The sequence below is a fragment of the Peromyscus maniculatus genome, chromosome X, assembly GCF_049852395.1.
Source record: "Peromyscus maniculatus bairdii isolate BWxNUB_F1_BW_parent chromosome X, HU_Pman_BW_mat_3.1, whole genome shotgun sequence".
NCBI classification, from domain to species: domain Eukaryota; kingdom Metazoa; phylum Chordata; class Mammalia; order Rodentia; family Cricetidae; genus Peromyscus; species Peromyscus maniculatus.
In genome coordinates this window covers 80,133,827-80,150,426 of record NC_134875.1, presented here as the reverse complement: position 1 = coordinate 80,150,426, position 16,600 = coordinate 80,133,827, and the positions used below count along the sequence as shown (strand labels likewise).

Sequence of the window (16,600 nt, the reverse complement as noted above, 5' to 3'; positions counted from 1 at the left end):
CCTCCCTTCCCTCTTCCTGCTCCCCTCCCACCTCCCCGAACCCCCTCCCATCCACTTGACATTTTAACAATGATATGTTGTAAGGGGTTCTTTTCTGCTTGTGTCTATAAGGGGACTCAAATGTCTCTTGAATCTGGATATCCATTTCTTTGTCTAGATTTGAGAAATTTTATGCTATAATTTTATTGTTATTCTCTTAGTTTTTATCTCAGCTCTTTCTTCTGTCCTGTGAACTCGTAGGCTTGCTATTGTAGATGTTTGGGTCACAGTATTTTGTTTCTGTGTTTTGTTTTATTTTCCCTTATTGGTGTTTGAGTGTAGTGTTTCCTTGACCTTATTCTCCATCCTTAATAGTCTTTCCTCTGCTTGGTCAACTCTATAATTGATGCGTTTTACTGTTGTTGGTTTTGTTGTTGTTGTTCATTAAGGTTTATTTCCAGTATTTCTAGGGGGTTTTCCAAAATCTCCACTTCCTTGTTGAATTTTTCTTCCATGTTATTATTTTCATTCTTATTGTGGAATTTTTCTTCCAGGGTAGTGATGTCTTCATCCGTACTGCTGAATTTTACATCTATTTCTTTACTCTTTCTTCTATGTTGTTGACTTTCCTAATGAAATGATCTTTTTTTGTACCTGCCTGAAGGTCACTGATCATTTTTACTAGTAAACTTTTGAAATCTTTATCTAGCATTTCAAGTGTTTCAGTATCATTGAGTTGGTAGTTGAAGAGGACTCATGCTGATTTACTTTTTCATGTTTCATGTGTTTCTTGTGATACAGTTTGATAATCTGTTGGTGTTCTTCCTGTTTGATTTAGGGATCTTATTGAGCAGCTCAATTCTACTTAACCAGGAAAAAACAAGCTGCTGTAACAGCAACATCAGCCTTTACAATATAAGGAAATGTACTTAAAGCTGATTAAAGGCTACTATCACCAATGCTCATCCTCAAGCAAGTGGAAACATACTGTAGAATGTGAAGAACATTTAAAAATTATTAGGGAGCTGGGCGGTGGTGGCGCACGCCTTTAATCCCAGCACTCGGGAGGCAGAGGCAAGCAGATCTCTGAGAGTTTGAGGCCAGCTTGGTCTCAAAAAGCAAGTTATAGGAATGGCACAAAGCTACCCAGAGAAACCCTGTCTCAAAAAAAAATTGTTTAGGGGGCTGGAGAAATGGCTCAGTGGTTAAGAGCACTGGCTGCTCTTCCAACGCACTCCAGTTCAATCCCCAGCACTCACATGGCAGCTCACAACTGTCTATAACTCTAAGATCTGACATCCTCACACAGACATACATGCAGGCAAAACACCGACACACATAAAAATTAATTTTAAAATGATTTACAGTAAAATTAGAAATAGTAAATGAGAAAGATAGATGAAGAAAGTAGAAAAGGGTGAAAATAGAGGAGAAACAAGTTTAAATAAAAGACAAAGGAAATGAGTTGCCAGAGGGGTGAATATGGTCAAAATACATTGTACGAAATTGCCAAATAATTAACATAAATATTATTTTAGAAAGGAAACAAAAAAGAGGAGGAATGAAAAGTGTTAGAGAGTGAAGAGGAAGCAGCAAGGGATTAGAAAAGATAAAGAAAAAATGGGGCTGCAGAGATGGCTCCCAGGGTTCTGTTCCCAGCAGCCATATGTGACTCCCAACCCTCTGTAACTCCACTTCCAAGGAATATGATGCCTTCTTCTTGGGGGCGGGGGGGTTGTCGGCAGTTCAAGACCACATTCAGCCACACAGCAATTCAAGGCCAATCTGAGGTACATGATGAGACTTTTTTTTAATGTGTGGTTTTAAGCAAACAAAAACAAAAGCCCAATAAGATAAAGTCACACTACAACTAAAAATATAATAAAGAGAGCAGCATGGGCCCGGCGACAGACGGTGTCTTTCCAAAATGGCGGCAGCGATGGATGTGGATACCCCAGTGGCACCAACAGCAGTGCGGGCAAGAAGTGCTTTGAAGTGAAAAAGTGGAATGTAGTAGCCCTCTGGACCTGGGATTTTGTGGTTGATAACTGTGCCATCTGAAGGAACCACATTATGGATCTTTGCATTGAATGTCAGGCCAACCAGGCATCTGCTACTTCTGAAGAGAGTACTTTCACGTGGGGCATCTATAATCATGCCTTTCATTTCCACTGCATCTTTCGATGGCTCAAAACAAGGCCGGTGTGTCCGTTGGACAACAGAGAGTGGGAATTCCACAAGTATGGGCACTAGAAAAGACTCTCCCTAAAGCTTACCCGTTTGTTACTCGTGTGGTGACTTGCCTTCCTGTTAATTATAAATTAGATAGAGCCATGGTTTTTTTTCTTTCCTTTGTCTTGGGAGTTTGCTGTTCCCACAGCCATATTGTATTTTGTGTCAAATAAAGTTGTTAAGTTCGAGAATGGTTGCTGTCACATGTATGTGGAAAGAGTGACCTGAGAAGGGGCATCTTCAATGCCAGAAACAACCTCAAAAAGTGCACTGTTCATCACCAGAACAGCTGTCCTGCGGGTGCATCACAGGGGCACACACAAGGAACCTGTTTAAAGTCTGGAAGTGCAGGTCACTTGTCTTCCTTTGAGACAGCACTGGGCAGCTGAATGAGGAAGTGACAGCCTTGGACCAGCCAGGTCTGCTCTGGGCCTTCAGAATGAGGAATTGGGCTTTGTAAGCTCTAAAACACCACAATTCTGATTTGTGCGCTCATGGGCATAGTTCAATAGTAGGGTATAATTCAATAGTCGGGTGTTTGTCCAAAGCCCTGGGTTCAATTGTTGGCCTAAAGTAAAAAAAAAGAAAAGAAAGAAAGAAAGAAAAAAGCAATGTTCAGATTGAATTAACAAGAGCTCAAGTTTCCTTTAAACATGCTGGCCATGAAAGGAGTTGCCGGCTTGATGCTGTCAATGGCTGCAGTCTCTACTGAGAAACCGTTTTGTTGCTGTGGTTCTTATGTGGCTAATTGTTCTGCAGGGGTTCTGAAATCCTGGGCAGTTTTCCTTCGTACAGTGCAGTTCCCGGTGAAAGCATTCTTCATTTACTTCAGTCAAAGCAGCGGTCAGCTGAAGCGGATTTGAGACTCCAACTGTATTCTGTTGTCAGAAAAAGATTGCAAAAAATGTGTGAAACAATACTGACTTTTTGGTTTTTCCAAGTTAATTTTAATAAAAATATTTATGTTAATAAAAAAGAGAGCATAATGTAAAGAAACATTTCATGAAAAATAAGTGAGCAAAAAAAAAAGATTAACCAGTAGTAAGGAAATGTATAAATAAAATCATATGAATGTATGAAGGAGAATAAAAACATATTTTAAGACGTTTTGTGTACAGATGCTTTGTGTGTGTGTGTGTGTGTGTGTGTGTGTGTGTGTGTGTGTGTGTGTAAAACGTTTATGCCTTGTGCCTGCAGAGGTCAGAATAGGGCACTGGATCCTCTGGAACTCGAGGAAGTACCACATGGGTGCCAGGAACTGAACCTGGGTCCTCTGCAAGAACAGCAAGTGCTATTCATTGCTGAGCCATCTCTCCTGTCCCTAAAGACATATTTCTAGTCTCACAACATGAAAGTTCTATTGACAATATGATAAAAAGAAAAACAATAGGCACAAGGGACAAAAAAGGGATGGTGAAATGTTGAAACAGCTTTTTTTTTGGGGGGGGATGCTCAAAAATTAGAAACTGACAGTTACATGCACGGGGTGGGGGGAGGGGTGCGGTCTCTTCTCTTTCCTATGGTACATACTGGTTTTGAACCTGTACTGGACACTGTCCAATGTCCAGCAGAGTTGTCTTCATTTTCTTTTCATACCAAGGGCCTCTGCCATGCACAATTAGCCTTACAGCCTATGAGCTGGGCAGTTTCTCTTCCCCTCCTGAAACTCCTCAGATCACACCCCCTGGGTCAGCTAATGTTCTATCTGGGGATGTCTCCCAAGTGACAAGCAATCGTAGCACTGAGATTGATATGGACAGAGAACATGTCTTCATATTTTCAAGACCTTCCAAGTATTCATCAGCCTGTTGAAAGGATGCAGCTATGGTAGACTTCTGGAGCCACAGAAACTTGGGGCTCTCTACCCATGAATGGCAGAGAGGTGGCCCAAGCAGACCTCAGACTCCAGTTGTCAAACTCCAGGGTTAGTCTTAGTTGATGAAAACTACTCCCAGCAGCCAGATGGGCCTTCACCTTTGAGCTTGTCAGTATCTTCTTTTCCCACTCACATACATCATAAACATGTATGAAAACAGAACAAACCCAGTATTAACTATAATTTATATATGCTAATAAACAATTTAAATTTTTTAAATATCCATACCAAAAAAGATCTCCACATACCAGGATGATAATTACTTATTTCCATTTTGCATAATGCCTTGAAATTTATAAGGAATTATAGTTAGCTTTTAATATCAAATTTACCCAGCCTAGAGTCATCTCAGAGGAGAAGCCTCAGTTGAGGAATTGTCTACATAAAATTGACCTGAGGAGGTGTCAGTGAGGAATGATCTTGATTATTAATTAATGCTGGAGGGCCAAGCCCATTGTGGGTGGCATCATCTCTAGGCAAGTAGTCCTGAGCCATATAAGAAAGCTAGTTAAACATCCAGCCTCTGAGTGAGCCAAAGAGCCAGTCAGCAAGTAGTACCCACTTCAAGTCCCTGCTTGAGTTTCTGCCCTGACCCTTGATGACAGATTGTGACCAGGAAGTATAAGCCAAGCCAACGCTTTCTTTCCTGTGTTACTTTTGGTCAGACTGTTTTATCACAGCAATAGAACAAAACTAGAACACAAGGCTGTGTAATACATTCCACAGGTTTAACTTTAGGAATTGTGTAGAATAGAGTTACTGTCCTGGGCAGAACCAGCAAGAAAGCACAAGATTTTACTTCATTTTCACCACACCCACAATTATAGATAAAGACTCTAGATTTGCTCAGAAGTGCCTTATTGGGGGAGGTTAATATTCAACTTCTAACATCTTCCATTGCATATTCAGACTCGTACAAACTTTTCCACAACTGACCTTGGTGAATCCAGAGGTCCAGGCCCAGGTTTTCTGTCAATAGTTTCTTTCATCTCTAAATGAATGGAGCCACTTTGCGAAGATGCAAATGAATACTTTATGCTGTGTGAGGAAGGCATCTGGAACCCTGTTTGGCTATGGCTTCTACAACAAAACTCTCACCTAGAATTCTTTTACTTCTACCCTGCTGGCCAACCTTCAGAAGCTCCCAGGTTGCCAGGCCCTACACTGAGAGAATAATTCAAGGTAAGGGTAGCTTTTGGGGAGGTAGGTGTGGGGAGCCCCCAGGAGCCAATGGGATTGTCCCTGGGAGAAGTGGTGAAGGTGTGACCCTTCTAGAAGATTGGCAGCACTTCACAAAGGTGCATACACATGGTCAGCTCAGCTTGTGACCACATACACAAGATTCCAGTAGCCATCAAGAGAGCAGCCCTTCAAACATTGGAAGGGCACACAGTGATGGCGATTCAGGTCTTGCTGTGATGCCACCATGAGAGAGAGCATCTTAGGCATCAGAGACATTCTTCAGACACCCACCCTGAAAGCTTTCAGGGATCTTTACATCATGCAGGACACAATAGAGACAAACCTGTACAAACTGCTCAAGAGCTAGCAGTTGAACAATGGCCACATCTGCTACTTCCTCTATCAGATCCTGCAGGGGGTCTAGGACATACACACATTCAGCCAGTGCTCCACAGGAAGCTGAAGCCCTCCCACATTACAACTGCAACCTTAAGATCTATAATTTTGGCCTGGCCTAAATTGCTGACCCTGAGTATGATCACGTTGGCTTTCTGATGGTGTATGTCTACATACTAGTACCCAGGCCCAAAGATCATACTTAACTCCAAGGGCTACATCAAGTCTGTCAGTAGCTGCTCTGATGGCAGCATTCTGGCTGAGGTGCTCTCCAACTGACCCATCTTCCCTGGCAAACACTACCTGGACCAGTTCAACCACATTCCATGTATCCTGGGGTTCCCCATTCCAGGATGACAGAAATTGTATCATCAACATGGAGGATCCAAACTTGTTGGTGAATATTATTTTAAGGTGTGTTACTTTTGTTTATGTTGCATTTGTTTAACTCTGTGAAGCTGTGTTACTGTGCCTGTCTAAAACACCTGATAACTTGATGGTCTAATAAAGAACTGGCCAATAGCAAGGCAGGAGAAAGAATAGGCAGGGCTGGCAGGCAGAGAAAAAAAAAATACACACACACACACACACACACACACACACACATATGGAGAAAACTGGGAAGAGAAAAGAGGAAGTAGACAGAGAAGGAGGAGAACTCCAGGGACAAGTCACTTAGCTACATATCAAGCTATGGCTGAGTAAGAGTAAGATTTACAGAAGTAGGAGAATGGGAAAAGCCCAGAGGCAAATGTAGACAGGATAATTTAAGTTAAAGAAAGCTGGCTAGAAACTAGGCCAAGCAAAGGCCAGGCATTCAGAAGTAAGAATAAACCTCTGAGAGTGATTTATTTGGGAGCTGAATGGTGGGTCTCCTAAAAGAGCCAAAACAACAACACAAACTACCTACAGTCTGTGCCCTCTAACACTTAGGTGACCTAGGCCAAGTTTTTCCCCCAGTCTGATTCCAAAGCTCTTACTTAACTTGCTGGACAAGACTGTTAATCTTCAAACCTAGCAAGCAGATTACAGTCCAGGAAATACAGGCTCAGCCCTGCCTGGAACAGTACTGTGACATGACATATGAGCCATTGTTTAAGAAGCCCTTCACTTTTGTTTGTTTGTTTATTTGTTTGTTTGTTTTTTCTATTGTTTGGTTTAGTTTGGCTTTTGGGGGTTTGGGGGGAGGGAGAGGGGAGACAGGGTGTCACTATGTAACAGTGTCTGGCCTGACACTTACTATATTGTCCAAGCTCGTCTTGAACTCACAGAGCTATATCTACATCAGCCTCTCAAGTGCTGGGATTAAAAGCATGCACTACCATGCCAGGCTAGGAGTTCACATTTGACATTGAGTTTGATAATCTCCTCCAAGATGCAACCAGAGATGGCCAAGTTTCTGGCCAGTGGCACCAAGGGTTCCCTAAGGAGAAGACTGCCCCTTCGGACTTGGCCTTGCTCCTACCTGCTGCTTCTCTGCAGATTGTTAGAAAATGAATGTTACTAAACCCAAACCCTGGCAGCCCAGGCTGGACAGAGGGTGAGCCTGGCCATCTTCTCTCCCTCTGTTGGGATCACCTGCTTCAGACAGGCTCCTCCCACCTCTCTCCCCCACCTTCATCTCCCTGGTCCCAGAGCTGATCTCTGCTGATCTGCCCTTAATCTACCCCTGCTAGCCCAGGCTCTGGGGCCAGGTGGACTCAGGATAAGCTATGCCATGCTTACCTCATTAGAGGTGAGGACACATCATATTCCCTGAGGAACATTCCTAATTCTCAAGGGCTGGTTTCCCTGAGGAGCCAGGTACAGGCTAAACCCTCTCCTTCTCAGAGCTGCGACATGTAACTGCCTTGCGGCTTCTGTTTGGGGGTGAGTGAAAGTGAACATGGCAGCACCCCTACCCACCTCTCCATGCCTGCATCTAATGTACAAATATGGAGAGGGGTGTGTGGATAAAATAATATTAGCAATACTAATAATTCAAGGAAAGGCCGGCATATAATATCTAGAAGTGCCATGAGGAGTGGGCCTCTCCTAAGCAGGACACATTGGAGTAAAATGGAATCTTCTTCCCACTCGTGTGTAAGTCCTGAAAGTGCACTTGATATCACTGCCCTGAACATCAAATGGTGAATAAGCAATCCAAGCTTTTAAGCTACAAAGAGAATTTCCGGTTTCTATTAAGCAGAGAAGGCAGAATACAGAAAGGGGCTAGGATGAGATGCAGATTCCTTAGCTCTGTCTAGGTCCTCAAGGACTATGACATCCGCTGAGACTACAAGAGGCTCGGCCACTGTCAATGTTCACAACTGAAAATGGCTGACTCCCAGATTCCAGGGGTTTGGGGAGGGCCCCTCAACAGGAAAACCATGACTATTTTCACCCAGTGGTGCAAGCAAGGGCCTGTTAGGTGATCTAACATCCTGACACAGATCCTAAACCACAGGGAAAGAGGCAAGAGGAAAGTCAACTTTGTTGGTAGTGTTGGTGTGATGAAACCCGGGGCTTTGGGCATCCCCTTGTGTGCTGGCAAGCACTCTACCACTGAGCTCTATTCCCAGGCTGGAAAGCCAACTTTTGCAGGGATTAAGCCTTACAAGGTAAGAGCCCAATTCTCTGGTTGACATTTCTTTAGGAATGATATTTAGCCCTAGTCAGTACGTGTGTGTGTTTTATTTTACTTCTTTTTAATTTTTAGGAGTGTCTTATGACTTTTCCCCCTTACTCACTACTGATGGCCTTCTCAAAAAAACATCCTCTAGTGGGACAGATCCTTGCTATGCAATTCTGGAATTCCTGGTTTATGTCATTATGTCTGCCTTGATAAATATTTTCTTTAATTTTAAATGTTTGAGTTATTTATATGTAGCATTCATCATTATGCCTAGATACATGTAAGACAAATCGTAAGTGTATCTCTTGATGGGCCTCACGTGTCTATACTCATACCCTCTACTCAGGTCAGGAAGCAAGAAACTTCCACCTTCCAGAAGGCTCATACATGCCCTTCTCAGTCCATTACTATCCCCCCACCCAGAAGCAGCCATTTTCTGACTTCTATCACCACAGATTTGCTTTTGGCATCCATTATCAGTTTACATTAATAGTCTTAAGTCCTAATTTGTGAAGCTCCATCCATGTTACCAAGAATTTGTCTTACCCATTCTAGCATGCATATTTGGGTGGCTTTTATTTGTCCACTCCCAAGTTGTCTGGATTCCTGGCAGAGCCTTGTGAGTGTCTATAGTGTGCATGTACACAGAATCTGCTGGATGTCCCAGTTGGCTGACACTTTACAAGGTCAAATCTCAACCACAGGAGTGGGTTAATGGGTGAGCCTCTTATATGCTTCTCTTTCCTTCAGATTGTGATAACTGTTGTGAAATATTAGTTTAAGGTGTGTTACATTTGTGTATGCTGTAGAATATTTGTTTAATGATGCAAAGATGTGTTGCATTCTTTTATGTTGCATTTGTTTAACTCTGTGAAGCTGTGTTACTTTGCCGGCCTAAAATACCTGATTGGTTTACTTAAGAGATGAATGGCCAACAGGTAGAGAAAGGATAGGCAAGACTGGCAGGCAGAGAGAATAAATACAAGAAATCTTGGGAGAGGATTGAGGAGTGTAGTGGATATCTGTTCTATCTATGACCTTGAAGCACAGCCCCTAGAAATATAGCAGGTAAGTGTCCTACCTACCTGTGACCTTGAAGTACCTGCCCCTGGGGCATGGCCTCAGGGCTACCCTTAAGACCTGAGCTGCACTAAGCCTCCCTCTTCTCTCCCTCTTGGGCTTGGATGCTGGGATGGACTTAAGTGGAAGATCAGTATGGGACTGTACCTCAGCCTTCTAGGACCCTATGATAAATCTCCTTCTAGGACCCTGTGATAAATCTCCTATTCTGTAGTGAGTTTTCCTTCCTAATAAATTCCTTTACTTTTTAAGCAGACTCTGTGGATTTCTCATTATAGAGGAGCAAGAAAAGGAGGAGAGAAGGACTCCAGGGGCCAGCCACCCAGCTACACAACAAGCTACAGAATAAGAAGTAAATAAAGGTATATAGAAAAGTAAAAGCCCAAAGGCGAAAGATGGGATAATTTAAGAGAAGCTGGCTAGAAACAAGCCAAGCTAAGGCTGGGCATTCATAAGTAAGAATAAGTCTCCATGTATTTATTTGGGAGCTGGATAGCACCCCCCCAAAAAAAAAACCCTACAGATACCTCTACAGCCAAGGAGCTGTTTCATAGGGCTATACTCACTGGATGCAGAACTGCCTCCCACCCCTAATTTGCCTCACAACAGTCTCCCTGTGGCCATGTTCTAGGATGATACCAGTGATTGCTCTAAGCAACATGCTGAAAGCAGCCATTTATAGGCATTGCCTTTGTGTACCACAGAAGAACGATCCAAAGCAAAGGTCCGTTATCCCAGTGTTGCTTACCCTCTGCCATTCAGCAGCCCAGAAGGTCTAAGCCCGCAGTTCTCAACCTGTAGGTCACAACACCTCTGGGGGGTCAAAAGGATCCTTTCATAGGGGTCGCCTAACCACCAGGAAACACATATTTACATTATTATTCATAACAGTAGCAAAATTAGTTCTGAAGTAGCAACGAAAACAATTTTATGGTTGAGGATCACCACACCATGAGGAACTGTATTAAAGGGCCGCAGCATTAGGAAGATTGAGAAGCACTGTTCTAAGAGAAGCCTTTAAAGGGAGGCATGGGGAGGAAACAAGAGTGGGAACCTGGCCAAGTCACATTTGGCTACAGACCTTCTGCTCTACCATTCCGTGTCATTCTCAGAACTGGTGGCTGAGCAGGTAGAGGCCCTAGCCAGAGCAGGGAACACAGCCGGCATCTGGATTCAGATGCACCAAGCTTGTAGAAGAGTTCCTAGAAGTGTGTAGATGACGTGTAACTGAGACAGGCTTTCTCTGCTGAGACAAATGCCATGGGCAAAACGGACCAAAGAGCAAAGAGCAGGGCTGTCTTCTCCATCCCTGAGGCTGCCCAGCCCAGCCCAGCCAATCTAGCTGTCTTAGGAAACAACAAATCCTCATCATCTACGAGGGTACCACAGGGACCCAAAAGAAAATTTCTCCGGGAAATCCCTGGAAATTCCTCTGTGCCAGGAAGGTCTGCCAAAGAAAGCACTATCTCCCAGGAAAAGAACAATTTCACAGTTCTAATAACTTACCTTACAACCAAGTCTCCAGATACATGGTTTCTGGCTCTGTCCATCTTATCTAGAGATTGTAACACTGCTACAGAGAAGACAGGGAGACGCTGAGAGTTTTTCTCTCCTCACTTCTTGTCCAAACTATAAATAAATTCATTTCCTTCTACCAATTCCTGTCTCATGATTTTTTGGTAAGACCAACACGAACTCCGGATTCTGCTAACAACCCTGTGCGATGATGTGAAGGTGGGAAGGCCAGACTGAAGGGGATTTATTTAGTAGCTGGCTTCGCACAGCATCGCTCTGATTGGCTCTCGTGACCTTTTTCCCTGGACGTGCACAAATGATTCAATTACTGGGTGCCTTTCAGCAAAGCTGTTCACCTCTCGGCAACAGGGAAACAAGGGGAGCTTGTGGCTTTGGTTCTGAAATACTATCCATGGAGCAAGGGTAAACACAGAATTCTAAAACTCACTCTTCTCTTCCCAGTGGGCATGGCTTTTTTTGTTATTGTTGTGGGATATTTTTTCCACGTTATTTTCTATTTGGGGGTTTGTTTGGTTGGTTGGGTTATTTTGTCCTTTAAGACAAGGTCTGTCTTTGCAGCCCAGGCTGGCTTCAATCTCACTTTCCTAGTTAGCTTCAAGCTGTCAACAAGACACAGCCGAGAGTTATCTGAGAGAGTCTCCATTGGTCAGATTGGCACGCCTGTGATGCGTTTTCTTAATTGCTAAACGATTTAGAAGGGCCCAGCAGTGCCAGTACTGGAGGTAGGGCCAGCCCTAGGCACGTGGGCCGAGGCTGTATAAAAAAGCTAGTTAAGCAAGCCAGTGGGAGAAAGCCAATAAGCAATGTTCCCTATGGGTTATGTTTCAGTTCCTGCTGGAGCTCCTGCCTCGACTTCCCTCGATGATGGACTGTGTGACCCGGAAGTGTACCAGATGAACCCTTCCCTCCCCAAGTTGCTTTTGGCCATTGTGTTTATCACAGCAACAGAAAGCAAACTAAAGCACTCAACCGCCTGCCTCATCCTTGCCGGTGCTGAGATTGAAGGTGTGTGGTCCACCACACGTGGTGCTTTGGAGGCGGCTCTTGCCTTCAGATGTAAACACAAAGTGGCCCTTTGCAGTTCGCCTCACCCGAGGCTAGGGAGCATCTTGATTATTGCTGCTTTTCCAAATGTACAGGGCCCATGATGCAGAGTTTGCCCCGGCAAGGCTAAACTTCAATACCTTGTTGACCACAATACGGCTTTGTTCGTTTTCATAAAAATAGGAAGGCTCTGAGGGTTTGAGTACGACTGTGGCATGGTCACTGGACCTTAGACACGCTGCTCAGCAAGATTCCTGCCTCAGTCTTCACTGGACATTGAAATCCAGGCTCACTATTGCTACAATGCCTGTGCCTGACAGGATGGCCATTGAGGACCTCGGGCTGCCTCTCTCGGGCTTCTTGCCTATTCTCAGACCCTATGTCTCAGCTGGTCTCCTATCCTCTGCCTTTGCCTATGGCCTCTTCCATCAGGAGAAGTGTTAAAAGCCCAGGGATACAAACTAGCCCAAAGGAGCCAGAGGGTCAACACGAGGGAAATATGCAGGGTATAAAAGACCAGGAGATGTGGGGACCATGGCAAATGTGAGTGCAGATCCTACCTCAGTGTGCCAGTCACTATTCAGTAGACCTGATCCTCATCAGTGCCAAGCAGGCAACTTGTCCAGTGTTACCTGATCCTATTATTTTTCAGTGTTGTGAGTTTTTACATGTGGGCAACCAATGCAAAATGTTGCGAAACACTGTAGGTCACATGGAGTGTGAATGCTGGATTGAGCCTTCTGATCCCACTTAGTAGCTTCTACTCTCATTCCAAGGAGACCTGCCTCTCTCTGCTTGCTCTCCACCCCACTGCCAAAGGCGGTCCGAGTCTAATGCCGAGGCCCAACAAGGAATTAGTCTGCAGTTCCACTGTGCTCTAAGGAAATCATCTGTTCATCACCTACTGAATACTGCTCAGCTTGAGTAACCACATTTATCTGTAACCAGCGTCATTCAGAGACCAGATCCATCTGGATCTCTCACAAAATACACATCCCCATGCACTTACAAGCAGGGGCTCCATCTGCACCCGTGACATTGATTTCCTTCTCAGCCTTTGTAGGTAGAGTCATTTTCAAACTGAAGGGCCATGAGGCTCCTCTTCCTTCGCATTTCTTCAGGAGCAGTGAGCAAGAGACATCATAAATTGGGGGGGGGGTATGTTCAGAATGTATTCAGGAACAGCGCCTTCTGAGCGGAGAACAGTAAGACCCAGAGTGGCTGTATCATGTCCTAGGCAGTTCAACAGCCTCAGGAACCACGTTTGGAGGAGCCTAGGTCGTAGCTTTCTTTACATGTCAGACAGCAAGGAAAAACAAATTATTTTCATCACCAGGGCTAGAGAGGAGCCCAGGGGCAGAGCATTTGCTTAGCGTGTGTGAGGCATTAGGTTCCAACCTTGACACCATGGGGAGGAAACAGGATATTTCCACGACCAACTCCAGAAAAGAACCAAAAGATAAACTACAGAGCCTACATACAGAGCACACATTCAGAAACAAACTCATGCCTGAATGAAATGGAAAATAAAAAGGAAAGGGACATGACTGCTCCTAGGTATGAGGGACAAGGTTTATTGTCGATACGTGGGAGAGCATAGCCAGAGGCAGGAACATCTGGGAGAGTCCAGAGTGGACATGACCTGACTGAGCTGGCCCATGTGAGGAGAGAGAGCAGATGAGAGGAGGGGAGAGGAGCTGTCAAGCAGGAGGGGTAGCCTGGGCCAAGAGACCAGCCAAGAGAGTCAAGGGTAGACCAAAAAAAGAAAAAAGGACTTCGTTGCAAAAATGACTGGATTATATAAGGAAGGACAGCTGGGGCAAGGGCAGCCCAGCCCAATAATTGGGCTGGAGAGTTTAGGTTAGGGAGTAGGGTAGAGACTGAGGAATCCAGGAAGAACCTGGCAGCCAGTGTCTGCTTTGCTGTTAATGGTACCTTGGTTAGCCGTTTGTTCCTGGTTTGAGAAATAACAATGGCGGTGCACTCCTGTGCATGTCCACATGTGCCCCTGCCCACACTTGTAAACTCCAGCTAGCCTTAGCCAATTAAACCCTTCCCTTCCCCTCCCGTGTTTTCAACACATGCATTGATATTTCAGGCACAGAACTTATTTCTGCTCAACATTAATAGCACCAGAGGAACTTTTAACCCAAAAGTGCACCTCTTTCCAAAGGAGTTTAACCCTGGACCGAGCAAAAGCCCCAGGCTCTGTGAGCATGTGCAAAGCCTCAGGAGCTGCCTAGGGGGACTAACGGGGGTAATCTTTCCAGGATAGTGGCTTTTGTGGGCCCCAGGATAGTGGCTTTTGTGGGCCCCAGGACTGGTCTCCAAGCCTGGAACAAGTTCATCAGGCCTGTTGAGTCAGTGTGACTCAGGGCTCGGAGAGGAAGCAGGTAAATTGTTAGCCAGCCTTCCATTGCTCTTAGAGACCAAGTAGGATGTGTCTTCAGTGTGTCTCCCAAAGCCTCAGGCATTTTCTGAGTGCAAATTCACTGTGCTTGCTGCCTGACTAAAAAGCACAGCCCCCCCCCCAACACCCCCCCCACCGGCATGAGCAGTTTGAGAAAGGGCTTCCGAAGCCCCCTCCCCCCCCCCCCAACAACAAACCCTGCCTCCCCAGCGCTAACACCTGGCCGCCACCATTACTCATTCCTGCCCACCCTGGAAAAGCTCCCTGTTGAAATGTAAATACATCGTCCAATTAACACCTATTAACACATCAGCACGGATGCCTTTTTCTAGCTTTGGTGACAAAATAGCCTAGAGAACAGAAAGCCTAGTCCTGAAAGGGATGGTAAATAGGTTTAGGTAAAGGAAGAAGCTTGAAAGCAGCTACAGTGATTCTCTTCTAGATAACAGAGGGCTTGATCCTCACAGTAACCCGGGTGAGTCCTCAGAAAAGGCACCTGGGCTTGCAGAGGCTAATTGACTTTCCCGAAGCTAATCAGTGCATCAGTTGGCTTTAAAAAACACTTCTGGGACCTCTGCTCCACTCAGGCAGTAAGTTCTTTGTCCAGGATACAGAGGCTACATCATGCCCACTTTCAAGGCACCGAATCTACCCCCAGTGACCCTCAGGAAGCAGTAACAATGGCAAGCAAAGACCTCCGTGTGAGAACTTGTAGGTGGGGGTGTCTTGCTGCAGCAGCTGAGGCTTGAAGAGAGACATTCTCCATGTGGTCTCCTCGCCTTGCTGATAAGCTTCCTCTGCCTCCACACTGGTTCTCCCAGCCAGTGGTTATGCGAGAACATGCTCTAAGACACCAGCATCCTGCTCCCAAGCCCTAACTCGGGTCAGCCAGGCTTCCAAGCACTCAAGGAGGCAGGGACATGATTGAAGTTCAGATTCTGCTGCATTGAAAATGAACTGTTTGTTCCTTATTGGAGTGAGCTAATTAAAAAGAAAGGTGAGGAAAAACTGTGTGCCAGACTTTTTTTTTGTAGACATTATCTCATTTTGTCCTCCAGCAGCCCAAAGCAGTAAGTACCAGTAACACCGCAGGTTGACAGATTGAGGAAAAGAAGCCTTGGAGAGCACCAACTTGGCAGAGACTGGGATTCTAACCCAGGCCTGGGTAGTGTGGTTGACCATGCTGTTGTTTCTGGCTTGTTGTGAGTCGGCCTTCTGTAACCTTTGCCTCTTGGCTACTCGTTCCATCCACTCACTCACCCATTAAGCACCATTACATTGAAGATACTATTCTTGAATAGGCTTCTGTAGAGATTCTAAGTTAGACAAGCCAAGGACATTATCTTCCAGAACTTTCCAGAACATAAATTTGCCAATGTTAAAAACTAAGAGGTCACACTGCCCAACCTCTTCATCTTGTCTATAAGGAAGCAGAATCCTGCAAGGACAAGGGAGAGGTGAGGGGCTGAAGCAGGCTGTCAAGCTTTGTTGGCTCAGAAGCATCTTACATAAAATGCATATGTCATTTCCTGACTTGATGGCTCTCAGAACCCCGGAGCTCAGGCAGGAGGATTGCCACAAGTTCCAGTTCAGTCTGGACCTATAATAGTGAGTTCCAGGCCAGCTTGGGATATGTAGTGAAATCCTATCTCAACGGTAGCAGAGGAGAAGAAGAAACGGAAGGACATGGGAAAGAGAAAAGAGGAACAAAAATAAGGGAGAGAGGAGGCAGGCACGGAGGGCAAAATCCAAAGCACAGACAATGAAGCTGTCGTTAAAGAAGAAAATTCTGTGCTGATATCATGCAGGAGGCCTTGCTCAGGGAGAACAACACTGGCTCCAGCATTGCGGGACAAGAAGGATGGAATGGAGAGGGCGGAATACAGCGGAGGAAGGGGAAATACTCTAACCAGAGGTACAAAGGGAAGGCAGAGAAAGGGCTTGCCCAGGGCTGCCACATTCAGGCCACGGAGTTCAAGTGAGGGACTTCTCTCGGAGCTCACACAGGACGGGGGCATGGAAAAGCACCAACCAGTAAATGCAAGCTGAGGCAGTGATAGGTGTCAAGGTAACAATGAACAGTGAAATGGCTGTGCTGGGAGACACCCTCTGAGGGGTGATTTTTACCATAACCCAAACGATGATGGAGACGGATAAGTGGCAGGGAAACTGGTTACTGAGACCATAATTCGGGACATTTCTCCTGGTTTATCTGCTTTCCTCTAAGTCCAGGTAAAGGACAAGTAGGGCA

The 16,600-nt window shown here is 45.2% G+C and overlaps 2 pseudogenes; both read left to right on the top strand.

The window, feature by feature from the left end:
* Nucleotides 1-1,900: 1,900 nt before the first annotated feature.
* On the top strand, nt 1,901-2,483 carry LOC102927472 (E3 ubiquitin-protein ligase RBX1 pseudogene; annotated as a pseudogene).
* A 2,912-nt stretch (nt 2,484-5,395) lies between these two features.
* On the top strand, nt 5,396-16,331 carry LOC102909341 (mitogen-activated protein kinase 3 pseudogene; annotated as a pseudogene).
* The last annotated feature ends 269 nt before the right edge of the window (nt 16,332-16,600 follow it).